The following is a 24,460-nucleotide window of genomic DNA, read 5'->3' on the forward strand; positions in this document are numbered from 1 at the left end:
AGTTGAGAACAACCTCTATCCATCATAGTTTGCTCTGTTTTACGTATAGGCTGTTTTGAAGTATTCACCCTCAGTTTAATGACCATTGAAAACCACTCTCTCTTTTTTGAATGTTTATTTTGAGACGGAGAGAAGGAGCACGATCATGCAAGCGTGTGAGCGGAGGAGGGGAAGAGAGAGAGAAGGAGAGAGAAAATCCCAAGTAGGCTGTGTGCTCCCAGCGAACGGAGCCTGAAGTAGGGCTCCATCTCATGAGATCTTATGGTTGGTGATGACCTAAGCTGAAATCAAGAGTCAGACACGTCACTGACTGAACTACCGAGGCGCCCTGAAAACATTCTTCATAGATTAATAAAATATTTCCTGGTTTAAAAAATTTAAATACCTGTAGAGAGTTTTATCTTTTTGGTTTCTTTCTTTTTTTTTTTTTTTCTTATAAGTTATAAAGTCACTTACATGTATAGGCCTAGAGAAAATACATATAGAGAAAAGAAAATTGCAAGGACAGGAAAACTCTAGGCATTTAGTGAAACAGAAAAGCCAAAGCTGAGCACCCCTTGGTACATGTGTCGGGAGATCTCTTTTTAGTGTTACGATAGAAATTACAGTGATGTCTATTCAGTGAATATCTGCAGATTTCCCTTTCTGTCTGCTAACCAGGCCTTGTATTTGCCTTTTTGACTATTAGTGAAGAAAACAATCTTTCATCAGTTGGGTAAACTGATCCATTCCCTGCTGACTTTGTGGATTAGGAACCTGTAATCATGGCCTGGAATGGCTTAGGATCTTAAGATCATCATTACAGAAGCAACTCAATGATGTTCATGCCTGCAGTCATCAGAATGTAATGACAGAAGTTGTGTTAATGCCGAGGGCTGAATAGAAGAGAGTCTGGTAAGGAGATGAAATAAGGATAGAACCCTTGAAAGATTTCCAGCCTTATTAAATCTACTTATTGGAAGCTTCTGCCAGAGGCTGAGGTGTGTCTGTGTATCTGGTTGGGTGTGGAGAACTCTCTAGAGCCGAAGGGCAGCCTGTTCTGGTCCCAGGTTTGCAAAACACACCACCTACGTGCTGACCTGAGTATAAGCATGAGGGTGTGAAGTTTCTTTTTTACTTCACCTAATTTGGTGAGGTGCCTGCTTTCACTCATGCTCCTAGTTGCCTCTTCAGTTTCCATGGAAACTGCTTACTCTCACTAAGTTTGGTATTAGGTTGGCATAATAGATAATTCTAGGAAATCAGAGATGATCTCTTTCCTTTGGAGGCTCTACTTTTAGAGGAATCACAGTAAGTTGGATAGTTTTTTTAAGTTACGGTTTTTAAGCACTTTGTACGTACTTAGCACCGTGCCTTATCTCACTTATTCTTCACAACCACGACACAAAGTGGGTATTGTTCATCCCATTTGGTAGTTGTTGTGGTTTTTTTTTTTTTTACATTTAAAAAAAATGTTTATTTTTGAGAGAGAGTGCAGCAGGGGGGCGGGCAGAGAGAGAGAGGGACAGAGGCTCTGAAGCAGGCTCTGTGTTGACAGCAGAGAGCCTGATGTGGAGCTCGAACTCACAAACCAAGACATCATGATCTGACCCATAGTCGGACGTTTAACCAACTGAGCCACCCGGGTGCCCCTATTTGGTAGTTATTAATATCATCTCATTTTACAAATGAGGAAACTGAAGTGTAGAAAGGCTCATTCATTTGTACAAAGTCATATAGGTGATGATGCATAGCAAAGCCCGGGCTCAAACCCACCTTTGTCGATTCCTTAGTCTTTTTTTTCCCTTCTCCACCAACAAGATACAAATAAACAAACCAAAACATTTACTTGCCTGCAAAAGGCAGTGATCCTTGCTTCTCTGGTAAGAATGGAGCTCTTAAATAGTTCATTAGTGGGGCACCTGGGTGGCTCAGTCGGTTGAGCGTCCGACTTCGGCTCAGGTCACGATCTCACAGTCTGTGAGTTCGAGCCCCGTGTCGGGCTCTGTGCTGACAGCTTGGGGCTCTGTGCTGACAGCTCGGAGCCTGGAGCCTGCTTCAGATTCTGTGTCTCCCTCTCTCTCTGCCCCTCCCCCGCTCATGCTTGCTCGCTCTCTCTGTCAAAAATAAATAAACATTAAAAAAAAAAAGTTCATTAGTTGCAAATAAGTTTCCTGAGAACAGGAATTGTATTTTACTCATCATTGTATACTTGCCTTTCACAATGTAGACACTTAATGCAAACATATGTTAAATCAAATGTGAATAATCTTATTTTAGGGTACCGTAAATGTGAGCAGCTAGCAGCAACTATTAAGACTTAATTAAGCACTAAAAAAAAAAAAGGAATTAAGCATTTATTATGCACCAGTAACATTTTAAGTGCTTTACATATATTAATGCACATGAAGATAATTTTAATTGCTATCTCCATTTGACAGATGAGGAAACGGCAGCATAAAAATATTGAAAAACTAGTTAGTAAGTCAAGGAGGCAGAATTCTAACCCAGTAATCCGAGTCCATATTGTTAAACTCTGTGCTATAAATATCTTGAGTGACTCCAAAATTGTGGCTCCAACTATTGCATATAGACCTATGCATGGATCCTGGAGTAAGTTCAGGTGATTTCAAGTGCTTAATTTAACATTTCTGCCAGGAGGGGGCATCCTAGGAATCAGGATGGGTTTGGGAATAGTAAAATTCCAGTTCTCTCTTGCCACAAGACTCATCTCGCAGAGGCTAGCAATGAAGAATGTCACCTCTAAAAGTAATCTATTCGGGAGAGTTTTATTGAGGGTAATTTGTGTACTTTGGGTAGCTGTGTGATTTTCAAGAAGTTACTTAACCTCTCTGCGCCTTAGTTTCCTTATCTGCAAGCTGTAGGTAATAATAGTACTTACCGCATCCATACATGTGAACTTTTAGAGCACTGCTTGGCTGCTGCATTGTGTCTACATTGTGAAGAGAGTATACAAAGATGAGTAAGATATCTTTTCTTTTAGAGCACCTGCGAAGGTACTCAATAAATATTAACAATTATTATAACTGTACTTTTTATAAAAGCATATAATGCATCTGTGGCAGCCATTAAAGTGTGACTCTCAGATATCCTGCTGTGGGGAAGGGAGGGTAATTAACTTTCAACTCCAGCTCTGAATCCAACACCTTGTTCACACTGAGATCACACTTCCCACAAGCTGCTTCCAGCCAGTGGCTGGGTTGGACAGACCCACTGCTATGAGATATGTGACTGATTCTTTTGATGGTGACTTTGCCTGGAAGACTCCCATTGCACTGTAGTCTAAATTCTCTTTCTCTCCCTCTCCATCTCTCTCTCTCACTCTAAAGGGTCATTGTCATCGGTCAGCAATCCCAGCCTCCTGTGGCTCCCTCCCCATTTGCCTTGTGGGTTTTCCCCCCAGTATTATCTCTTGCATGTCTGATCCTGTCTTGGTGTTGCTTCTCAGAGTACCTGGACTAAGACAACATCCAACAGTCACTAATATAGTCCCTTCCAGCCTCAAGGTTAATACAATTTCTTCAAGCCTTGGCAGAGGTTCTGACATACAATTCTTTCTATGTAGAAGACTCTTACGTGTTACTAATCTTATTACTGTTTTTTGTATTTGCTGGTATCGTAGCACATGATATACTTGTCTTACTGCCAGACACTTTTAATTAATTAATTTTTTTGCTTTTGGATGAATCCTGATAAGAAAACTTATTTTTATTTGAATATCACTAATGAATCTTCCAAACCCAACCATATGCTAGGAAACATTGCTATTTGTAATAAACTAGCAGAAATGCGCTTAAGGCTTTAAAGTGCTTGGATTGTTGCAGAAAGGAAATGAAATAAAATATTATAGATGTTACACTGACTTCCTGAATTTTTAGAAACTAGATAAAACTAGTTGCTTTAAAACTGGAAGGTTTTTAAAAAGTTTTTTTAATCTTTTTTTTTTTTTTTTTTTTTTTTTAGAGAGAGAGAGAGTGCACACGCAAGCAGGGGAGAAAGGCAGAGGGAAAGAGAGAATCTTAAGCAGGGTCCACACTCAGCACGGAGACACGGAACTTGATCTACCAACCCTGATATCAGACCTGAGCCATAGTCAAGAGTCTGACGCTTAACCGACTGAGTCACCCAGATGCCCCAGAACTGATCACTTTAAAATAGTAACGAACATGTTCACAAAATCACTTCTTCTTCCCCTCTTCTCATTTTCCTTTCTTCCTAATTGTTCCTTCTTTCCTTCTTTCCTGAATACCCTGTCTCTATATATAGCAAAACATGAATATAAAGCGTCCCTCCTGGGAAACTTAATGCCATACATAGGAGATGGGACATACTCACAGATGACAATAACATAAGGTGACAGTGGCATGAGTGCTGTTGTAGAGGGGGTGGGCTGCATGTGTGCTGCTGTCTTGCTGCTTTCCCGGTTCGGTTGGCAGCTTCTCAGTCATGGCAGGGCAGCAGCTCCCTAAGTGGCCCAGGTCTGGGATGTGCCTCTGGGAGTTGTTCCTGGATGTTCAGCCTAGACTCTGTTTCTTCTGCCTTTCCAAGGATTCTGTAAGCCATTTGATAAATGTGATAAATATGTTTTTATTGGGGAAAAAAAAGAGCAAATGAGTTCTAAGGCATGTTGTTCCTGACCCTCCCCCCCACTCCCGTTTCTCCAAGGTAACTAAATTGCAGATGATTTCATTGTTTTTCCGGGGTCTTCAAACAATTCTGTAAACTTTTGACCTTATCATTTATATATTTAAGTAATATTAAAATCTTTCCTCCAACTGCTGTCCAAAAGTTAGACATCACTTTTGTTTACACAAATATCATGTTTGCTAAAGGAGTAATTTTAGGAGGCACAGTTGGTGAAGTTTTAAAAAGTAATAATAGTAGGGGTACCTAGGTGGCTCAGTTGGTTGAGCAACCAACTCTTGGTTTCAGCTGAGGTCATGATCTCATGGTTCATGGGCTAGAGCCCTGAGTCAGGTTCTGCATTGGCAGCTCAGAGCCTGCTTGGGATTCTCTCTCTCCCTCTCTTTCCGCCTGTCCCCACTCATGCACGCTCTCTCTCTCTCTCATGCTCTCTCTCTCTCTCTCAAGATAAATAAATAAAGAAAAATTTTAAAAAGTAATAAAAGATGAGAAGAGAAAAATGATTAAGCCCATCATCCTGTTTATATCCTTCTTACACTTATTACCGTTATCTTATCTATTTGTATACTTGGCTATTGTCTGGTTCTACTAGAATGTAAGTGATAAAGGCAAGCTTATTCTCTCAGTATCTCGAAAATCTAGCACAGTGCTTGGCTCAAATTAAGTGCTCAATTGTTAAATGGATGGTCTGCTTTAAGTAGCAGGATAATTTTTTTCTTAAAAAGAGAGAGAAAAATCCAGTTCAACAAATAGTTATTAAATTTCTACTATGGAGAGACACTAGGCTTTTTCCCCCTCCTTCCAAGGATGAGCAAAAAAGGATGACTGGTTAAAATGTGCCCCGGATCCTTCTGGTTTTATACCCCGGATCCTTCTGGTTTTATACTCTAATTATCCCTAAGGATAGTTTCATGGTTTATGCCATAGTTTCTACTGTTTGGTTACATAATAGTAAGATTTAACCCATTTTTTAAAAATGGTATTTTAAGAAGGAAGGACATTTTATACACTCTTGGGGCATCTCCATGAGATCCCATCCTGTAGTTGGGCAGAATAAAATGCTTTGATTAAGACTGGAATTACCCTCACAAACTAATCTCTGGGTTCTCTGTGTTGGGATTGCCCCTGTACTGCTTCCCTAGGGGCTGTAGGAAATAGCTCATTCTATGATTGGAATTTCAAGTCAAAACACATTTATCTGAGCAGCATTTTAATGATTTATCAAAGAGAGGAGGGATTTTCCCAAACACATCTGAACTTACCAAATTACTGATCCCATTAGCTATGTTTTCTCTTAAGCACCTTTCTTTGAACAAAGCAATTACTGCTGAAATCATCAAATGTATTTTTCATAAAAGCTTTTGACTAAGTTTTGTTTGATTAGTAGGAACCCAGTAAAAGTAAATATTGTTTGAGAAGGCACTTTCAGAGCCCTTTCTTTTTCTTCATTGAATTAGCTTTTTAAAAGCACTGTTCTTTGGAGAGTAAGAGCCTTTTTCCAGCTGTCCTATTGTGTAGCTCAAGGTCTTGTTAATACTATTATCTGGCCCTGAGATTACAGGTAATTGTGATAAAACACAAGCTTCAGTTTCTGTAATCTCAGACAGAAATCTGTTTGTGCCCAGGCCTTCATATCAGGTGTTTGTTAAACTCAGGCTTCTCTCACCTGGGATAGCCCCCCCTTGCCCCCAGTAAACAGAGGTACCTGGCAGGGATAGGGCTGCATCAGGGCCATTGCCTTTTTTTTTTTTTCCTTAATTGTGTGGCAGTACTCCTCCTGTGGCCAACTTATATTCAACGTGTGCTAAATAGGAAAATTACATATTTAAAAATAGGCATGTTTGAAACAATCACACTTTTGAATGTGAAATGTACCAAAGGCCACATGTCTTTGGCTTTGCTTGTCAAATGGAGAGGCTGCCAGAACCACTCGGCTCCATGGTTCTCATGCCCCAAAGTCCTGCAAGTTGACACGGAAGTAGACAGCACACAAAGAAGCTCAGCCCATGAGAAAGTGAATTTGGGCGCTCGGGCTGGCCTCCTTTCTCTCTGTGCGGACTTTTTTCCAGCTTCACTTCTTCTGTTCCATCTTAGTTTCTCAGAAAGGAGAGATTAAATGTGTCTGGAATGTCAGCATGTTAACTGCACAGGCAACATGAGGCTAGCACTCAGGCCACTGTTCAGCCTGTCATATGGAAGGAATTGCCTTTCAGGGGAGATTATAATTGTGTATGTAGCCACACAAATGCACATTCTGCCTGGAGGGAAATGCACAGAAGAGGAGGCCTCATGCTGCCACTCAGGTCTCTTTGTAGAGGGCTGCATAAGAAGCCCTCACATGGTGGAGTCAACCCTTTTGGGCTTAATGAGTCATCTTTTTGTGTGATGCCTACTTCAAAAAAAAAAAAAAAAGAAGAAGAAGAAGAAAAGAAAAAAAAAAGAAAGAAGAAGAAATGCATTTTTCCCAAAGTGAGTTGCTTTTATCGGCCCTGCAGCTTTGTCTAAGAGTTCTGTACATTCCTGATGACATCATTTACAATGCTAGTGCACAGACAGTAAACAAGAAATAATTTAGCTTTTGGGCATTTAGACAAAACTTAAATAGTTCAATTTAGAGAAACGATAATAAGCTTTATAAACAGTGCACACATGAGCTTAAACAACAAGCATGACCCCAATCCTTTTTGGAATGTGATGTGTTAAAAGATGGCTATAGAGAAAACTAGAAGCTTGACACTTTTGAATTATGTGCAGTTCAAACTTGAGTCCGTGGTCTGGTGTCAATCCCAAGCAGTATGTTCTAGTTAGTGGGTAAAATATAGGCTACCGTGTAAGTCATCAAGCTCCTTGAGCCATAGCATTTTACCTATAAGAAAGGAGAAGGTAATATTACCACCTACCTTGCAGGAATGTTAGAATACTGAGAAAATAAATATGTGGAGCTCTTTATAAGGAAGGCATTTTGTGTATGGAAAAGGCTATTATTCTCCTTGATCAAATTTACCCCCAAAATGGAGTTGATAAAACCCACCTCACAGGGAGCTGAGAGGGTGAATTAATCTATATCAAATATCTTAAGCTATTTAATAAGACCCAAAATTGTCTTTTTTGATAGTCTGTCAACCACCAAGCCTGATATTTAGACTCATGGTTAACTTACAAAGCCTTACATACGCAGTCAATCTTTTGCCTCGTCTTCAAGGGTTGGCATGTACAGAACTATAAATATATAAGTAGAAGAAAATAGGTTAGGTCTTTAGGGAGAATGGTCCTGCCTTTTTTCTCATCAAGGTTATGCCTATGAATAGCCTGTGAAGTCTTGCTAATCTTTGTTGCCATGTCTGGACATAGGGACTGTTTTGACCTTTGCTCTTCCAGTAAATGTTTGTTTTTGATTTCATATTTCTAAAGGAGAAACTCACAAGGAAAAGAAGTAGTTGACTTGTCTCACATTGTGAACTTTTTCTTATCATATTTCCTAGTAGTTAAGGGAAAATAATTATTTTTGAAGGACCTGACATCAGGCTCCTCAAGTGGAAAGTTCTTTAACTCAGCCAAGTAAAACACACACACACACACACACACACACACACACACACAGCTTTGATTTTTATGTTTAGAAAAGGGACACCAGAAAATAATTTATCTTTTTTAATGACAAAGTTATCACTGACATCTCTTCTTCCGTTGTAGTACTTTTTTTTTTTTTTAAATTTTTTTTTTTTCAACGTTTATTTATTTTGGGGACAGAGAGAGACAGAGCATGAACGGGGGAGGGGCAGAGAGAGAGGGAGACACAGAATTGGAAACAGGCTCCAGGCTCTGAGCCATCAGCCCAGAGCCTGACGTGGGGCTCGAACTCACGGACCGCGAGATCGTGACCTGGCTGAAGTCGGACGCTTAACCGACTGCGCCACCCAGGCGCCCCCGTTGTAGTACTTTTGTAAGATTTGAGACACAAGGTTTCCTTGGACTCCTCCGTTGTAGCCACTTCCAGCCAATAGAAAGCAGAAGGAGAAGGAAGGACTCCAGGGTAAACACCTTTTAAGCAAGTCAGGCAGAAGTTACAAACACACCTGGTGCTCACATTTCATAGGTGAGAAATGACTTTCTAGTTGCAAAGGAGCCTGGGAATTGAAATTCAGCCAGACAATCATGTGCAAGAATGGGAGCACAGATTTTGGGGGAAGCAAACTGTAATCTGGCATACCTAGTGTTTACAGTGGAGATGTCTCCTCCACTGAAAGTGAGGTATATTGTTGGTAGCTAATTGCCCTGATTCATAGCTGAAGCATGGATGGACTGGTGGGTGTTTAACGTTTGTCCCCTACCTCTGCCTTTCAAAGTACAGAGATAGTTCATCCCTTATCCTTGTTCTCCATTCTTTTTCTTTCTTAACTGTGTCTCTTGTCATTTCTCTTGTATCAGTTCTCTGTCCTTTGTAGACATTTCCAACTAATCAGAATAGTCCCTTTCTACACTTCCGTGAGCGTATGTAATGTTAGGGTTTTAGTTCTTTATAATTGTGTTGGTTGCTGGGTGTTGGTGGTTACTTTGCTGCCACATTTTTTTTTTTAATTGGGAGTTAGAGACCCATTGTAGGAGTGTAAATCTTGTCTTCAGAGAGCCTGTTTTACTATGTATAAAGATCTTAATCTTCCTAGACTCAGAATGATTAGTAGAAGATTTAGGAGAACGAGGAAAAGGTGATGCCACAGAAACTGGAGGTGGAGTGAGTTTCAAGATGGAGGGAGTGTTCAGTAATATCAGTTGCCTCATAGAGGTCAAACAAGATAAGAGCTGCCAAGGAGGTTAGTGGCATGAGGCGAGAAGTTTCATTGGAGCAGTGTGGCAGGATGCCAGATTTTCCTGGATGGAGGAGTAAAGGGGAAGAGCGAATGAGTTGAGACAATAGGTAGGTTCAAAATTTTTTCCCCAGAAGTTTGGTTGTTTGGGGAAGGAAAAGGAGAGGGGGTGGTAGCAAGAGTAGAGAGATTTTGTTGTTTTTAGCTTTTTAGATGAGAGACTGGAATATGTGTATAGGCTGAAGGAAAAGGAGCCATTTTAGAAGGACAGAGGGAAGATCTAGGAGAAGGAAAGGATGATTCACTGAATATGTTTTCAGAAGAGGTGAGAAGGAACTTTGGGATCAAGGGCAGAGGTGAAGGTTATTTTTTTTTAATTTTATTTTTTTAAATTTACATCCAAGTTAGTTAGCATTTAGTGCAACAATGATTTCGGGAGTAGATTCCTTAGTGCCCCTTACCCATTTAGCCCATCCCCCCTCCCACAACCCCTCCAGTAACCCTCAGTTTGTTCTCCATATTTATGAGTCTCTTCTGTTTTGCTCCCCTCCCTGTTTTTATATTATTTTTGTTTCCCTTCCCTTACGTTAGAGGTAAAGGTTATTTTGAAGGTGGGAACCAGGGCCACATTTATCCATTAGGCATTATGGGCATTCTGCCTAATCTCTAAACTGTTTTAAGATCTTTGAAAATATTTGAGTCCTAGGGGCACCTGGGTGGCTCAGTTGGTTAAGTGTCTGGCTCCTGGTTTCGGCTCGGGTCATGGTCTCACAGTTCAACCCCGTGTCGGACTGTGTGCTGACAGCAGAGCCTGCTTGGGATTCTCTCTCTCCTTCTCCCCCTCTCTTCTTGTACAACACATACACACACACTCTCTCTCTCTCTCAAATAAATAAATAAATAAATGAAATATAAATATAAAAAATATTTGAGTCCAACAAATTTTATTGATCTTCAAATATGGATAAATGTTTTTTTATATATTTATAAAACATAATACAATGTCATTATTATAATTAGTATGGACAAACATTTTATTATACCTGAAAGCAATTTATAGGTAACATTTTTCTCAAGTAACATCAATTCCCAATTGAGAAGTCGGATCCTAAGATGGTCTTAAAAGGACTCTCCAAGGATTATTCAGCAATAAAAAGAGAAGGAAATCCTGTCATTTGCAACATGGATGGACCTTGAGGGCATTATGCTAAGTTAAATAAAGCAGACAAAGACAAATACCATATGATCTCACTAATATGTGGAATCTAAAAATAAATTAGACTCATAGGTACAGAGAACAGATTGGCAGTTGTTGAAAAAGGTACAAACTTCCAGTTATACAGTAAGTCCTGGGGATGTAATGGACAGCATGGTGACTATAGTTAATAATACTGTATTGTATATTTAAAAGTTGCTGAGAGAGCTTAAAAGTTGTCATCAGAAAAAAAAAATTGTAATTGTGTGTGGTGATATATTATTAACTAGACTTATTGTGATCATTTCATAATATATACAAATACCAAATCATTATGCTGTACCCTTGAAACTAATAAGTTACATGTCACTTATAGCTCAATAAAAAGAAAAAGGAAAAAACTCTGACTCTACAAGGAATAATTGTATTTGACCAACAGAGATGGAAAATAAGGAAAGTGAAGGACAGAATTAAGCTTAGAAATAGAGCTGAAAGTTGATATTCTTTACCTGACCACTTCTTCTTTGTCTTTGAAGTAGGATTTTCAGGGTTTTGTTCTCAAAGTTAGAGAAACAGAAGTAAAAGGCTTAGGAGAGCAAAGGAAGTTTGTATTTGTTGCTGTGGGAAAGAAGAAAGGCACAAATATAAGAAATCTGGCAGCACTCAGACATTTGAAGTGAAGACACATAAATAAAACAATTGGGAAAACAGTAACAGAAACATTAACAAATAAAGTTGGCTGTGTAAATTGGTGAAAGAAACAATATAAAAATATTACAATCGTAACTAGATGAAACAAATGAAAAACTAAAAAAAACTGTTAGGAAAACAATATGTTACAAATAATGGGCAAGGAGAGGGAAGATCCAAAGAGCACATTTAAAAAATTTTAATGTTTGGGGCACCTGGGTGGCCCAGTCCATTAAGCGGCTGATTTCGGCACAGGTCATGATCTCGCGGTCCCTGAGTTCGAGCCCCCGGTCGGGCTCTGTGCTGACAGGTCGGAGCCTGGAGCCTGCTTCTGTTTCTGCGTCTCCCTCTCTCTGTGCCCCTCCCCCATTCATGCTCTGTCTCTCTGCCTTTCAAAGATGAATAAATGTTAAAAAAATTTTTTTTAATAAAAATTTAATGTTTATTTTTATTAGCTACAGAATTTTACTGGCAAAGTAGATTGAACGAGTTTTTTTTTTTTTTAATGTTTATTTTTGAGAGAGAGGAAGACAGAATGCGAGTGGGGAATGGGGCAGAGAGAGAGAGGGAGACACAGAATCTGAAGCACGCTCCAGGCTCTGAGCTGTCAGCACAGAGCCCGATGCAGGGCTTGAACCCATGGCCTGTGAGATCATGACCTGAGCCAAAGTTGGACGCTTAACTGACTGAGCCACCCAGGGATCCCAGATCTAAAGAATTTTAACAAAACACAGCAGTACCATACCTCACAAACTTCTCCCCCCTAAGTCCCACTCCTCATAAGAGACTATTTTAAATTTTTTTCACTGTTTCTTTTGCTTTTTTGCTGCATATTAAAAAAAATTTTTTTTAAATGTTTATTTATTTTTGAGACAGAGCGCGAGTGGGAGAGGGGCAGAGAGAGAGGGAGACACAGAATCTGAAACAGGATCCAGGCTCCGAGCTGTCAGCACAGAGCCCAACACGGGGCTCAAACTCATGAGCTGTGAGATCATGACCTGAGCCAAGTCGGACGCTCAACCGACTAAGCCACCCAGGTGCCCTGCTGCATATTTTTAAGTAGCATGTTTAAGTTGCTTCTTTTAAGAAGAGCTCTAGATGAGGGGCGCCTGAGTGGCTCAGTTGGTGGAGCGTCCGACTTTGGCTCAGGTCATGATCTCGCGGTCTGTGAGTTCGAACCCCGTGTCGGGCTCTGTGCTGGCAGCTCGGAGCCTGGAGCCTGCTTCAGATTCTGTGTCTCCCTCTCTCTCTGCTCCTCCCCCACTCATGCTCTGTCTCTCTCTCTCTCTATGTCAAAATAAATAAACATTAAAAAAAAAAAAAGATTTAGATGTGATCTAATTACTTCCTGTGATGGATTCAGTGCTTTTATATCCCCTAAAACTTCCATTTCTCCTATCCTTCTAATAAAATTATGATTTTTGGTTAAGTCAGTATTCAGTGTTTATTATGACTATGGAAATGGTATGTATATATTAGTTATGTAGTACACTATGATTACATTTACCCTTTTTACATAGTTTTTTTCCCCCTTTTTCCTGTAAATAATTGCCTTGTCTTTTATTTGGTTGGTTTTGTATAAATTTGTCTCTAATTTATCCCTAAACTCCAGAAGACTGGAGGTCAGTCTTCTCTCAGTTTATGCAGACACATCAGGTGTTCTCCAAGTTTCAATTTATTTTCTTTATGAGAACTCTCCTGGAGCACTCCTTCACCTAAGTGGTCCTCCTACTTCAGTCTTGTCTGGTTGCTCTCTAAATCTTCTATCCTTATCATGTATATTACTTATCTCTCTCAAGTTATATTCCATATTTCTTGAAGCCTGTGTTTACCTTTTTCCTTATATACTCCTTCCTTTTGTTATGTGGCATCCTCCAGTAGCTTTCTGAGAAAAGGTGCATGCAAAATAAGATTTGGAGGATCTTGTGTCCATGAAAATGTCTTTATACTACCCTTACATTTGATGGATAGTTTGTGTAGGTATAAAATTCTATGTTGGAGATAATTTTCCCTTAGAGTTTTTAAGGCATGTCTCCCTTTTTAGCTTTTTGTATTGCTGTTGAGAAATTTAATGCCATTTTGATTTGTGATATTTCATAAAGATGTCTATTGGTGTAGATCTTTTTTCATTTATTGTCTTGAGATCCTTTCAACATAGAAATTGATATCTTTCAGTTCCGAGAAGTTTTACTGAATTATGTGTTTGATATTTTCTCATGTCTGTCTCTGGAACTGTTGTTATTCAGGCATTGGACCTTATGGCTTCATGCTCTAATTTTCTTATCTTTCTCTCTTCCATATTTTTTGGTTGTTGTTCTTACTGTGAATATTTTTGACCTTTCCAATCCTGCCGAATTTTTAAAGTATCTACTGTTATATTTTAAATTTCTTTACTTATTTTTTTGTTTTCTGAATTTAGGAATACAAGATCTTATCTTGCCTTTCTATTAATTTTGGTATTTTTTTCTTTTGTTTTGTTTGTATCTATGTCTCCTGCATTTTTTTCTTTTCTCCTGAGTTGTTTTTTTTTTTTTTTAGTTTGTTATTTTTTAATGTGTTTTTCATGTAAGAAGCTTTCCTCGGGATTTTTGAGCTTTTTGGATTTCAGTTCAGGTGCTAAGTGGGGGAGGGTTTGACAGATCAATATGTAAACTTTAATGCAATCATCTTGTTTTTAGTAGGGCACCTCTACCTTCAACTATTGTTGGTGTTCCTATGTGCAAAGTGCTAATGATTCAGCCTTCTAATGGAGAATAACCCTTTAATATTATATGGGGGTGGAGGAAAGGTAGTAACGTCCCTACACAAGGTTGGGGATAGGTTCTAGAAATATAACTGCTTCTTATGTACAATTTTGACCCCATTATATCAGTTAGCTTGGGCTGCCAAGACAGAAGATCACAGGCTACGTGATTTGACCACCAGAAATTTATTTTCTCACAGTTCTGGAGGCTACAAAGTACAAGATCAAGGTCCAGCAGGATTTGGTTTCTAGTGATGACTCTTTTTGTTATGTACTTCTTGCTATGTACTCACATAGCTTTGTCAGATACATATGTGTAGAGGGGAGCTTTCTAGTATCTTTTCTTCAAAGGACACAGCTCCTATTGGATCAGAGTCCCACCTTTCTGACCTCTTTTTACTATAATTTCTTATTCCACCTACAGCCACATTTCAAGAAATGAATTTGAGGGATACAAACATTCAGTCCCTAACTCTCACCCCTGTATTGACATGCATGCCTTCACAGGTACTTGTACCTGTAGTTCCTAAACCTTTCGATTATTTAATACCTTTTGGTATATATAAGAGGGTAGACTTGCTTCTTGTCACTTTTCCTTAATGTAGCCATTTAATTTTTAGCTTCTTTTAGTCTACTACTATAGTTATCATTTGCCTGATTTTCATCTTATACAATTTTCTTAGTATTTCTTATCTGCTCCTGTCTTCAATTCTTTGTTTTTATGAGTCTGTGTTTTCTTTTATTGAGAGATAATTGACATACCATAAAATTCACCCTTTTAAAGTATGCAATTTGGTGTTTCTTAGTCTGTTCACAAGATTGTGCAACCACCACCATAATCTAATTGTAGAAAATTTTCATTATCCCAAAAAGAGACCCCATACCAAGTAGCAGTCACTGCCCACTTCCCCATACCTCCAACCCCTGGAGAACCCTAATCTTCATTTTATGTCTATGGATTTGTCTTTTCTGGACACCATGTAAACAGAATCATACAGTATGTGGTCTTTTGTGTCTAGCTTCTTTCACTTAGCATGTTTTCGTGGTTCATCCGTGTTGTAGTGTGTATCAGTACTTGATTCCTTTTCATGGCTGAATAGTATTTGGTTGTATGGATATACGCCATTTTGTTTATCATTCATCAGTTGATGGGCATTTGGATTGTTTCTGATTTTTGGATATTGTGAATAATATCACTATGAATAGCTATGTAGAAGTATTTGTTTAAACACCTTTTTTTATATATACCTGGGAGTGAACTGTTGTAACCTCTATATATAACTTTTTCTTTTACTATAATCTTTTTTTTTAAGTTTATTCATTTTGAGATAGAGAGAGAAAGCACGAGTGGTGAAGGGGCAGAGAGAGAGGGAGAGAGAATCCCAAGCAGGCTTTATGTTGTTAGCGAAGAGCCCAGTGTGAGGCTCAAACTCTTGAACCATGAGACCATGACCTGAGCCAAAACCAAGAGTCAGATGCTTAACCAACTGAGCCACCCAGGCGTCCCTCTATGTTTAACTCTTTGAAGAACTGCCAGACTGTTTTTCAAAGTGGCTCCTCCATTTTACCAACCAGTAATGTATGAAGGTTCCAATTTCTCTATATCATTTCCAACACTTGTTATTATTTGTCTTTTTTGATTATAGTCATTCTGGCAAATGTGAAGGTATTTCACTCGGGTTTTGGTTTGCATTTCCCTGATGACTAATGATGTTTAGCATCTGTTCATGTGTTTGTTGGCCACTGGTATGTTTTCTTTGGGGAAATGTCTACTTGAATTTTTTGCCTATTTTTAATTGGGTTGTCGTTTTGTCTTTTTTTTTTTTTTTTAAATAGAGTGTGCAAGTGGGGGAGAGGGACAGAGGGAGAAATAATTTTTTTTTTTTTTGAGAGAGTGTAAGAGCAGGGAGGACCAGAGAGAGGGAGGGACAGAATCCCAAGAAGGCTCTGAGCTGTCAGTGCAGACCCAAAAGGGTGGGGGTGGGGCTTGAACTCAGGAGCTGTGAGATCATGACCTGAGCCAAGACCAAGAGTTGGACATTTAACCAACTTAGCCACCCATGCACCCCTTGAGTTAATTTTTGTATATGATTTGAGGCAGGGGTCCAAATTCATTTCTTTACATGTGGATTTCCACTTTTCCCAGCACCAATTGTTGAAAAGACTGTCCTTTCCCCTATTCTTAGTCTTGGAAACCTTGTCAAAAATTATTTGACCATATTCATGAGGGCTTATTTTTGGCTCTGTATTCTAGTCTATTGTCTTTTTGGTTTTTTTTTTTTTTTTTTTTTTTTTTGGTCTTAATGGTAGTACCAGACAGTTTTGATTACTATAACTTTGTAGTAAGTTTTGAAATCAGGAAGTATGAATCTTCCAGCTGTGTTCTTTTTTTTTTTTTTTTTTAATTTTTTTTTTCAACGTTTATTTATTTTTGGGACAGAGAGAGACAGAGCATGAATGGGGGAGGGGCAGAGAGAGAGGGAGACACAGAATCGGAAACAGGCTCCAGGCTCTGAGCCATCAGCCCAGAGCCCGCCGCGGGGCTCGAACTCACGGACCGCGAGATCGTGACCTGAGCTGAAGTCGGACGCTTAACCGACTGCGCCACCCAGGCGCCCCCAGCTGTGTTCTTTTTAAAGATTGTTTTGGTGTTCAGAGTCCCTTGAGATTCCAGATGAGTATTGGGGTGAGTCTCTACTTGTTCAGGGTTCAGCTCAGTCGTGTCGTCTTTTAAATAGCCTTTTTTTGGTCCTTTATGTTTTGATTAGGTTTTCATTGTATACATACATCTTTTACTATAGTTTTCACTGTGCTTTATTGTAATTATCACTTTGCTTGTCTCTTTAAATACAAAGAACATGATTTTAAATTGTTTTCATTTTCTCAGTGCCTAGCATTTACTAGATGTTCAATATAATGTTTGAATGAGTGAGTAGGTGAATGAAGCATGGGCCTAAACTAAACAGGTATTATGTTACATTTAAATAGATTAGACTATTACCAAAACATAAATAACTGATACTTGTATAGTACTTTATTATGTAAGATATATTGAGGTATATTATTTTATTTGTCTTAACTAAATTAACTAAGCTATGAAAAAGATTAGCATCTCTTTTTGATAAATTTGGACATTACACACAATGAGGTACAATGAAAACATTTAAGAAAAGGACAAAATGGGAAAATTTGGAAATTAAAAATATCGATCTTTTGCAAGATAGGCAAGATACAAAGAGGTTTTTGGTAAATAAAAGGCAGAAATTATATATACTATATTCTTAAACTACAGTGCAATAAAATTACAGATAGTGAAAGTATAATTAAAAGTACCTAACCATAAGGATATTTTATTTATTTTTTAATAGATTTTATTTTAAAGTAATCTCTACACCCAACATGGGGCTCAAACTCACAACCCCAAGGTCAAGAGTCATACATTCCACTGACTAAGCCAGCTAGGCACCCATAACCATAAAGATATTTAAAATACTATTTTACTAGGGCACCTGGGTGGCTCAGTTGGTCAAACGTCCTACTCTTGATTTCGGCTCAGGTCATCCTCTTACAGGTTTGTGGGATTGAGCCCCAAGTAGGACTCTGTGCTGACAGCATGGAGCCTGCTTGGGATTCTTTCCCTCTTTCTCTCCCCTGCTTGCTCTCTTTCTCTCTCAAAATAAAGAAATAAACTTAAAAAAAATGAATATAAAAATAAAAATTACTTTCCTTTATAACTGGGTCAGATAATAAATTGGAAAAGCAGCAAACTATTTTTTAACCCTGGAACAATTAAAATCTATAGGCATTTACAAAAGCAGTACTTAGAAATATTATTGCTATAAATACCTAAATTAGTAAGAAAAATATAATTAAGCCTATACCTAAAGAATTTAGAAAAGGAACAAAGGAACGAACCAAAGAAAATAGAAAATAGAACTAAATAATAAAAGTAGAAATAGGCAAACAAATTTGCTAGTGATTTTGTCTGAACTTTCAGAAATAAATAATTCATAAGTTACAAAGTTTATTAACCCAGAAAAAAAAACTGTGATCTTTTTTTCCTGTTACCTATATTGATGTGTAATTTATATACAATAAAAATGATGGTTTTAAGGATAAAATTTAATAAGCTTTGATAAATGTAGATAGCCACGTAATCATTACCTCAGTCGTGATATAGAATAGTTTCATCACCTGAAAAGGTTTCCTTATATTCTGCTATAGATTAAATGTTTGTGTTGCCCCCAAATTCATATGTTGAAACTCTGCTCGCCAATGTGATGATATTTAGAGGTGGGGCCTTTGTGAGGTAATTAGGTCATGGGGATGGAGCCCTCATCATGAGATTATAAGAAGAGACATAAGAGAGTTGATCTCTTTTTTCACCATGTGAGGATATAGCATGGAGGTGGCCATCTACAAACCAGGAGGAGGGTCCTCAGCAGATAGCAGATCCGCCAGTATCTTGAATTCCACTTCCCAGCCTCCAGAGTTGTGAAAAATAAATGTTTGTTGTTTAAGCCACCCAGTCTATGATGTTTTTTATAGTAGCTCAAACTGATGAAGACAGAGTTGGTACCAAGGAGTTGGGTGCTCCTATAACAAATACCTAACAAGGTAGAAGTGGCTTTGGAACTGGGTAGTGTGTATAGGCTGGAAGAATTTTGAGATGCATGCTAGGGAAGGCCAATATTGCTGTGAAGGGACTGTTAAAGGCAATTCTGGTGAGGGTCCAGGAAGAAAAGGGCCCTGGAGAGAGAGCATCTATCTTCTTAGAGAATGCATAGTCATGAACATAATGTTGGATAGTAAATAGGAAATATGGACAGAAATATGAATGGTAAAAGGTAATTCTGATGAAGTCTCAGATGAACATGAGAAATGTTATTGGAAACTGGAGAAAACGTAATTAATCCTTGTTAAAAGTGGCCAAGAATTTGGCTGAATCGTGTTCGTGTTCTGGTGTTTTGTAGAAGGTAGAATTTGCGAGTGATGAAATTGGATATTTAGCGGGAGAGAGTTCTAAGCAAAGTTTTGAAAGAGTGACCTGATTCTTCCTGAATGCTTATAGTAAAATGGGAGAGGAGAGAAATGAATTGAAGACAGAATTGTTAAGCAAAAAGGAAGCAGAACTTAAAGATTTAGAAAATTCTCAGCCTGCCTCCTGAGCCGGAACACCAGTCTTCTGCTGCCCTTGGATGAGCACTATCAGTGTTCCTGGTTGTCGGGCTTTCAGACTTGGACTGAAACTATGCCACTGGCTTTCCTGGGTCTTCTCATAATAAATCTCTTTCCTTCAAAATCTCTTTCTCTCAAAATCTCTTCCCCTCCCTGCCCATAATCTATCCATACATATACACACAGATGTCTTTTTTGTTCTGTTTCTCTGGAGAACTCTGACTGTATACATTCCTACATAGCCAGACCTGTCCCCTAGCTCCCTGGCAACTATTGATGTGCTTTCTGTTACTATAGTTTTGTGTTATAAGTGAAATCATACATTAAGAAGTCTTTAGTGTCTGGCTTCTTTCACTTATAATGCTTTTGAGATTTATCCATATTGCTGCATATGTCTGTTTCTGCAATAATTTGTTTCTATTGCTGGATATTATTATTATATTATATGAATGCTCCACAATTTATTTATCCATTGGCCAGTTGAGAGACATTTGGATTGTTTCCAGGTTTGGCTATTATGCATAAGCCTGTTATGAACATTTGTGTACAAATCTTGGTATGGATTTATGTTTTCATTTTTCTTGGGCAAATACCAAAGGAGTGGAATGGCTGGGTCATGCAGCAAATGTATCCTTAAATTTATAAGAAACTGACAAAGTGTTGTTCAAAGTACTGAACCATTTTTACCTCCCATCATCAATGGATGAGAATTATAGCTGCTCTACATCTTTGCCATTCTAGATGGTATATAGTGATACTTCATTATGTTTTTACATAGAATCTCCCCCATATTTATAGCAGCATTATTTACAATAGCCAAGATATGGAAGCAGCCCAAGTGTCCATCGATTGATGAATGGATAAAGAAGACATGGTATTTGGGTCATCTGGCTGGCTCAGTCAGTAGAGCATTTGACTTTTGACCTCAGAGTTGTGAGTTCAAACCTCATGCTGGGTTTGGAACCTATTTTAAGAAAGAAAGAAAAGAAAGAAAAGAAAGGAAAGAAAGAAAGAGGAAGGAAGGAAGGAAGGAAGGAAGGAAGGAAGGAAGGAAGGAATGTGGTATATACACACAATGGAATACTATTTAGCCATAAAAGAGAATGAAATCTTGCCATTTGCAATGACACAAATGGGGCTAGAGAGTATAATGCTAACCAAAATAAGTCAATCAGAGAAAAACAAATACCGTATGATTTCACTCATATGTGGAATTTAAGAAACAATACAAACACAAGGAAAAAAATCAGAGTGAAAGAGAGACAAATCAAGAAACAGACTCTTAATTAGAGAGAACTTATTGTTGGCAGGGGTGTGGGGGTTGGGGGTTGGGTGAAGTGGGTGAAGGGGATTAAGGAGTGCCCTTGTGATGAGCACAGGATGATGTATGGAAGTGCTGAATTACTATATCATACACCTGAAACTAATATAATACTGTTTGTTAATTTACTAGAATTAAAATAAAAACTTCAGAAAAGTCCTTCAAATAAAAAATAAAAATAAATAAATAAATAGAATTTCCGTAATGACCAATGATGTCGAGCATCTTTTCATTTATTTGTCATCTGTGTATGATGATGTATCCAAATCTTTTGCCCATTTTTTTATTAGTAGTTTGTCTTGTTGATATTGAGATGTAAGATTTCATTGTATATTCTGTAGTAAGTTTTTTGTTGTATACATGATTTCCAGTTATTTTCTCCCAGTCTCTGCCTTGCATTTGTGTCTTTTGAAGAGTGAGCATTTTTAATTTTGATAGTCAAATTTATAATTTTTTTCTTTAATAGCTTTATGCTTTTTATGCCCTATTTAGGATATTTTTTGCCTAACCAGAGGTCACTAACATTGTCTCCTGTGTTTTCTTCTAGAAGTTAGTTTTACCTCTTGTATTTAGGTCTGTGACCTTTTAGAGTTGATTTTTTTTTTAATGGTATGAGGTAATGGTCAAGGTTCTTTTTTTTTTTTGCCTATAAATATCTAATTGTTCCAGTACATTTATTGAAAAGATTATCCTTTCTCTGTTGAATTACCTCCTCTTCTTTGTTGAAAATGAGTTGGTCATATTTATATGTATATATTTGTAGATTCTCTCTTCTATTTCGTAACTAGATATATTTATCTTTATGCTAATACCATACTGTCTTAATTACTGTCTTTGTCACAAGCCTTGCAATCAGGTAGAATAAGACCTCCAATTTTGTTGTTCTTGTTCAAAATTGTTTTAATGATTTGATATTCCTTAATAGCTATGTGAGCTTGGGCAAATTACTTGTCCTGTCTATGCTCAGTTTCCTAATTTGTGAAATGAATAGTAATAAGACTATTGTGAAGATTAAATGAATAAAACTCTTAGAACTGTTCCTGGCACGTAGAACTCCATAAATATTGGCTAATATTATTCTTTTTCAGTTCAGTTAAAAGGGTAATGGTACGTTGAATCATCCTCAGACCTGGCAAAAATAATCCTAAAAGAGGAAACTATAAACTATTTTAAGATATAAACAAAAGTGTGAAAAATCCTTAATAAATTTCTAGCAAATAGTGCGGCAGAAATGCAATACTAGTCTTCCTTCTAAAATATTTATTAAATATAGGGGTTCCAGGGTGGCTCAGTCAGTTGAACGTCTGACTCTTGATTTTGGCTCAGGTCATGATCCCCAGGGTCATAGGATCGAGCCCCGTGTCAGGATCTGCATTGAGCATGGAGCCTGCTTAGGATTGTCTCTCTCTCTCTCTCTCTCTCTCTCTCTCTCTCTCTCTCTCTCCCCCCTCTCTCTTTGTCTTCCTCTCCCTCCCTTCCTCCCCCCCATTTATGCTCTATCTCTCAAAAATATTTTTTAAATATTTATTAAATATAATAACTGGATATACCCTTAGGAGCATATTAATAGATATTAAGATTTATCTGCTAAAATTGATTATCTAATTTTTTGAAGTTTCTAACCTTGATAAACCCTCAAACAACTAAAAATAGAATATTTCTAACCTCTGTTAAAATATTTATTTAAAACTGTAAGAAAAATTAGGTTTATGTTTCTCAAAAAACAAGAACAAAACAGTGATCCTAGAATCACTGTTATTTATTTATTTTTTTAAAGTTTATTTATTTTGAGAGAGAGCAGGAGAGTGTGAGTGGGGGAGGGACAGAGAAAGAAGGAGAGAGAGAATCCCAAGCAGGATCTGCACTGTCAGTGCAGAGCTGGACATAGGGCTCAAACTCACGAACGATGAGATCATGACCTGAGCCTAAATCAAGAGCCAGACGCTTAACCAACTGAGCCAACCAGGCACGACTATTTGTTTATTTTTTAAGTAAGCTGTATGCCCATCTTGGGGCTTGAACTCACAACCCTGAGATCAAGAGTTGCATGCTTTACTGACTGAGCCAGCCAGGCACCCCAAACCATGGTTACTTTTTGTAGTATTGGATATGAAGACCTGAATTCTTTTTTAAAGATGAATATAGGACCACAAATTATAAATGGTCAAAGTTTTTTCTTATGCACTGCTTGTGAGAGTGTAAAGGGGTATATTCTGGAAAGCTGTTTGGCAGTCTGTGCTAAAGCTGAACATACTCTTACCCTATGACTCAACCATTTACTCCCAGGCACAAAACCAACTGAAATGCAGGCATATATTTACTAAATACTCGTACTGGAATGCTTATAGTGACGTCATTCATAATAGGCTTAAACTGGAAACTTAAAAAATGCTGTCAATAAGGAAATTGATAAATAAATTGTGGTATCGTCAACAATGGGCTATTATGCTGCAACAAGAATTAGTGAACAACTACTCACAACTCTGTGGATGAACCTCACAAACATAATATTGAATGGGAGAAGCCAGGTGCAAAATGCACACTGTATGATTTTATATATATCTCAAAAACAGGAAAAACTAATCTATGTATTTATCCTGGGCTAGGGGGTATAGCTGGAAGGATGCTCCAGGAGATCATCTAGGGTGCTCATTACAAGTGCAAATTCACCCTTTTGTGAATATTGTCATACTGAAATAGAAAGTTTTAAAAAATTATTTTAGGGGCGCCTGGGTGGCTCAGTCAGTTGGGCATATGACTTCAGCTCAGGTCATGATCTCACAGTCTGTGAGTTCGAGCCCCACGTTGGGCTCTGTGCTGACAGCTCAGAGTCTGGAGCCTGCTTCAGGCTCTGTGTCTCCCTCTCTCTCTGCCCCTTTCCCACTCACGCTCTGTCTCTGTCTCTCAAAAATAAATAAATGTTAAAAAAATTTTTTAAATTATTTTAGTTTTTAACTTAAAAAAAAAAAATAGGGGCACCTGGTTGGCTTAGTTGGTTAAGCATCCGACTCTTGATTTCAGCTCAGGTCATGATCTTGCAGTTTGTTTCAATCCCGCATCCCCACTGGCAGTGTGGAGCCTGCTTGGAATTCTCTCTCTCTCTCTCTCTCTCTCTCTCTCTCTCTCTCTCTCTCTCTGCCCCTCTCCCACTCTCACTCTCTTTCAGAATAAATAAATAACCATTTAAAAAAAAAGTGAAACAGAATTGAGGTCCCAGAAATAGATGCCAAAATACATATCCATGTAATTTGTGACAAACTAAGTGTAGCAAATAATGTGAAAAAGTTCTTAGTTGAGATCATTGGAAGGACTATAGAAGGAATAAATTTAGATTCGCACCTTCTACCTTATGGTACAATGAATTCTGGCTGAATTAAAATGTTTTATTTTTTATTTGTATCTTTATTTTTATTTTTAAAGTTTATTTATGTTGAGAGAGAGAGAAAGCATGAGTGGGAGAGGGGCAGAGAGAAAGGGAGAGAGAATCCCATGCAGGCTCTGTACTGTCAGCACAGAGCCTGATGCAGGGTTTGGACCCACAAACCGTGAGATCAAGATCTTGATCTTGAGCTGAAGTTGGATGTTTAACCGACTGAGGCACCCAGGTGCTCCAAAATGTTTTTTTTTTTTTTAAGTTTATTTATTTTAAGAGAGATAGAGAGAGACAGTCAGATAGATAGAGGGAGAGAGAGAATCCCAAACAGGCTCATTCCTGTGGCTCAGGAACTGTGAGATCATGACCTGAGCCAAAATCAAGAATTCCAGTTCTTAACTGACTCAGCCACCCGGGCACCCCTAGTTGAATTAAAATGTTAAAATACTTTTATATCCAGGAAAAAATAATCAATTATACATACCCCTGACATACTTTTATGACATAAACC

The 24,460-nt window shown here is 38.1% G+C and overlaps 2 protein-coding genes across 3 annotated transcripts in view; one reads left to right on the forward strand and one right to left on the reverse strand.

Annotated features, from left to right (window-relative positions):
* The window catches only part of LRP4 (LDL receptor related protein 4), a 67,958-nt gene extending 67,860 nt beyond the window's left edge, over nt 1-98 (reverse strand). The window contains exon 1 of the mRNA XM_047877059.1: nt 94-98. The gene's annotated coding sequence lies outside the window, so the exon portion shown is untranslated. The remainder of the gene's footprint in view (nt 1-93) is intronic.
* CSTPP1 (centriolar satellite-associated tubulin polyglutamylase complex regulator 1) overlaps nt 1-24,460 on the forward strand; it is a 200,746-nt gene that overhangs the window by 3,880 nt on the left and 172,406 nt on the right. The gene's annotated exons all lie outside the window — the stretch shown is intronic.

This window comes from Prionailurus viverrinus, chromosome D1 (assembly GCF_022837055.1).
Source record: "Prionailurus viverrinus isolate Anna chromosome D1, UM_Priviv_1.0, whole genome shotgun sequence".
Taxonomy (NCBI): domain Eukaryota; kingdom Metazoa; phylum Chordata; class Mammalia; order Carnivora; family Felidae; genus Prionailurus; species Prionailurus viverrinus.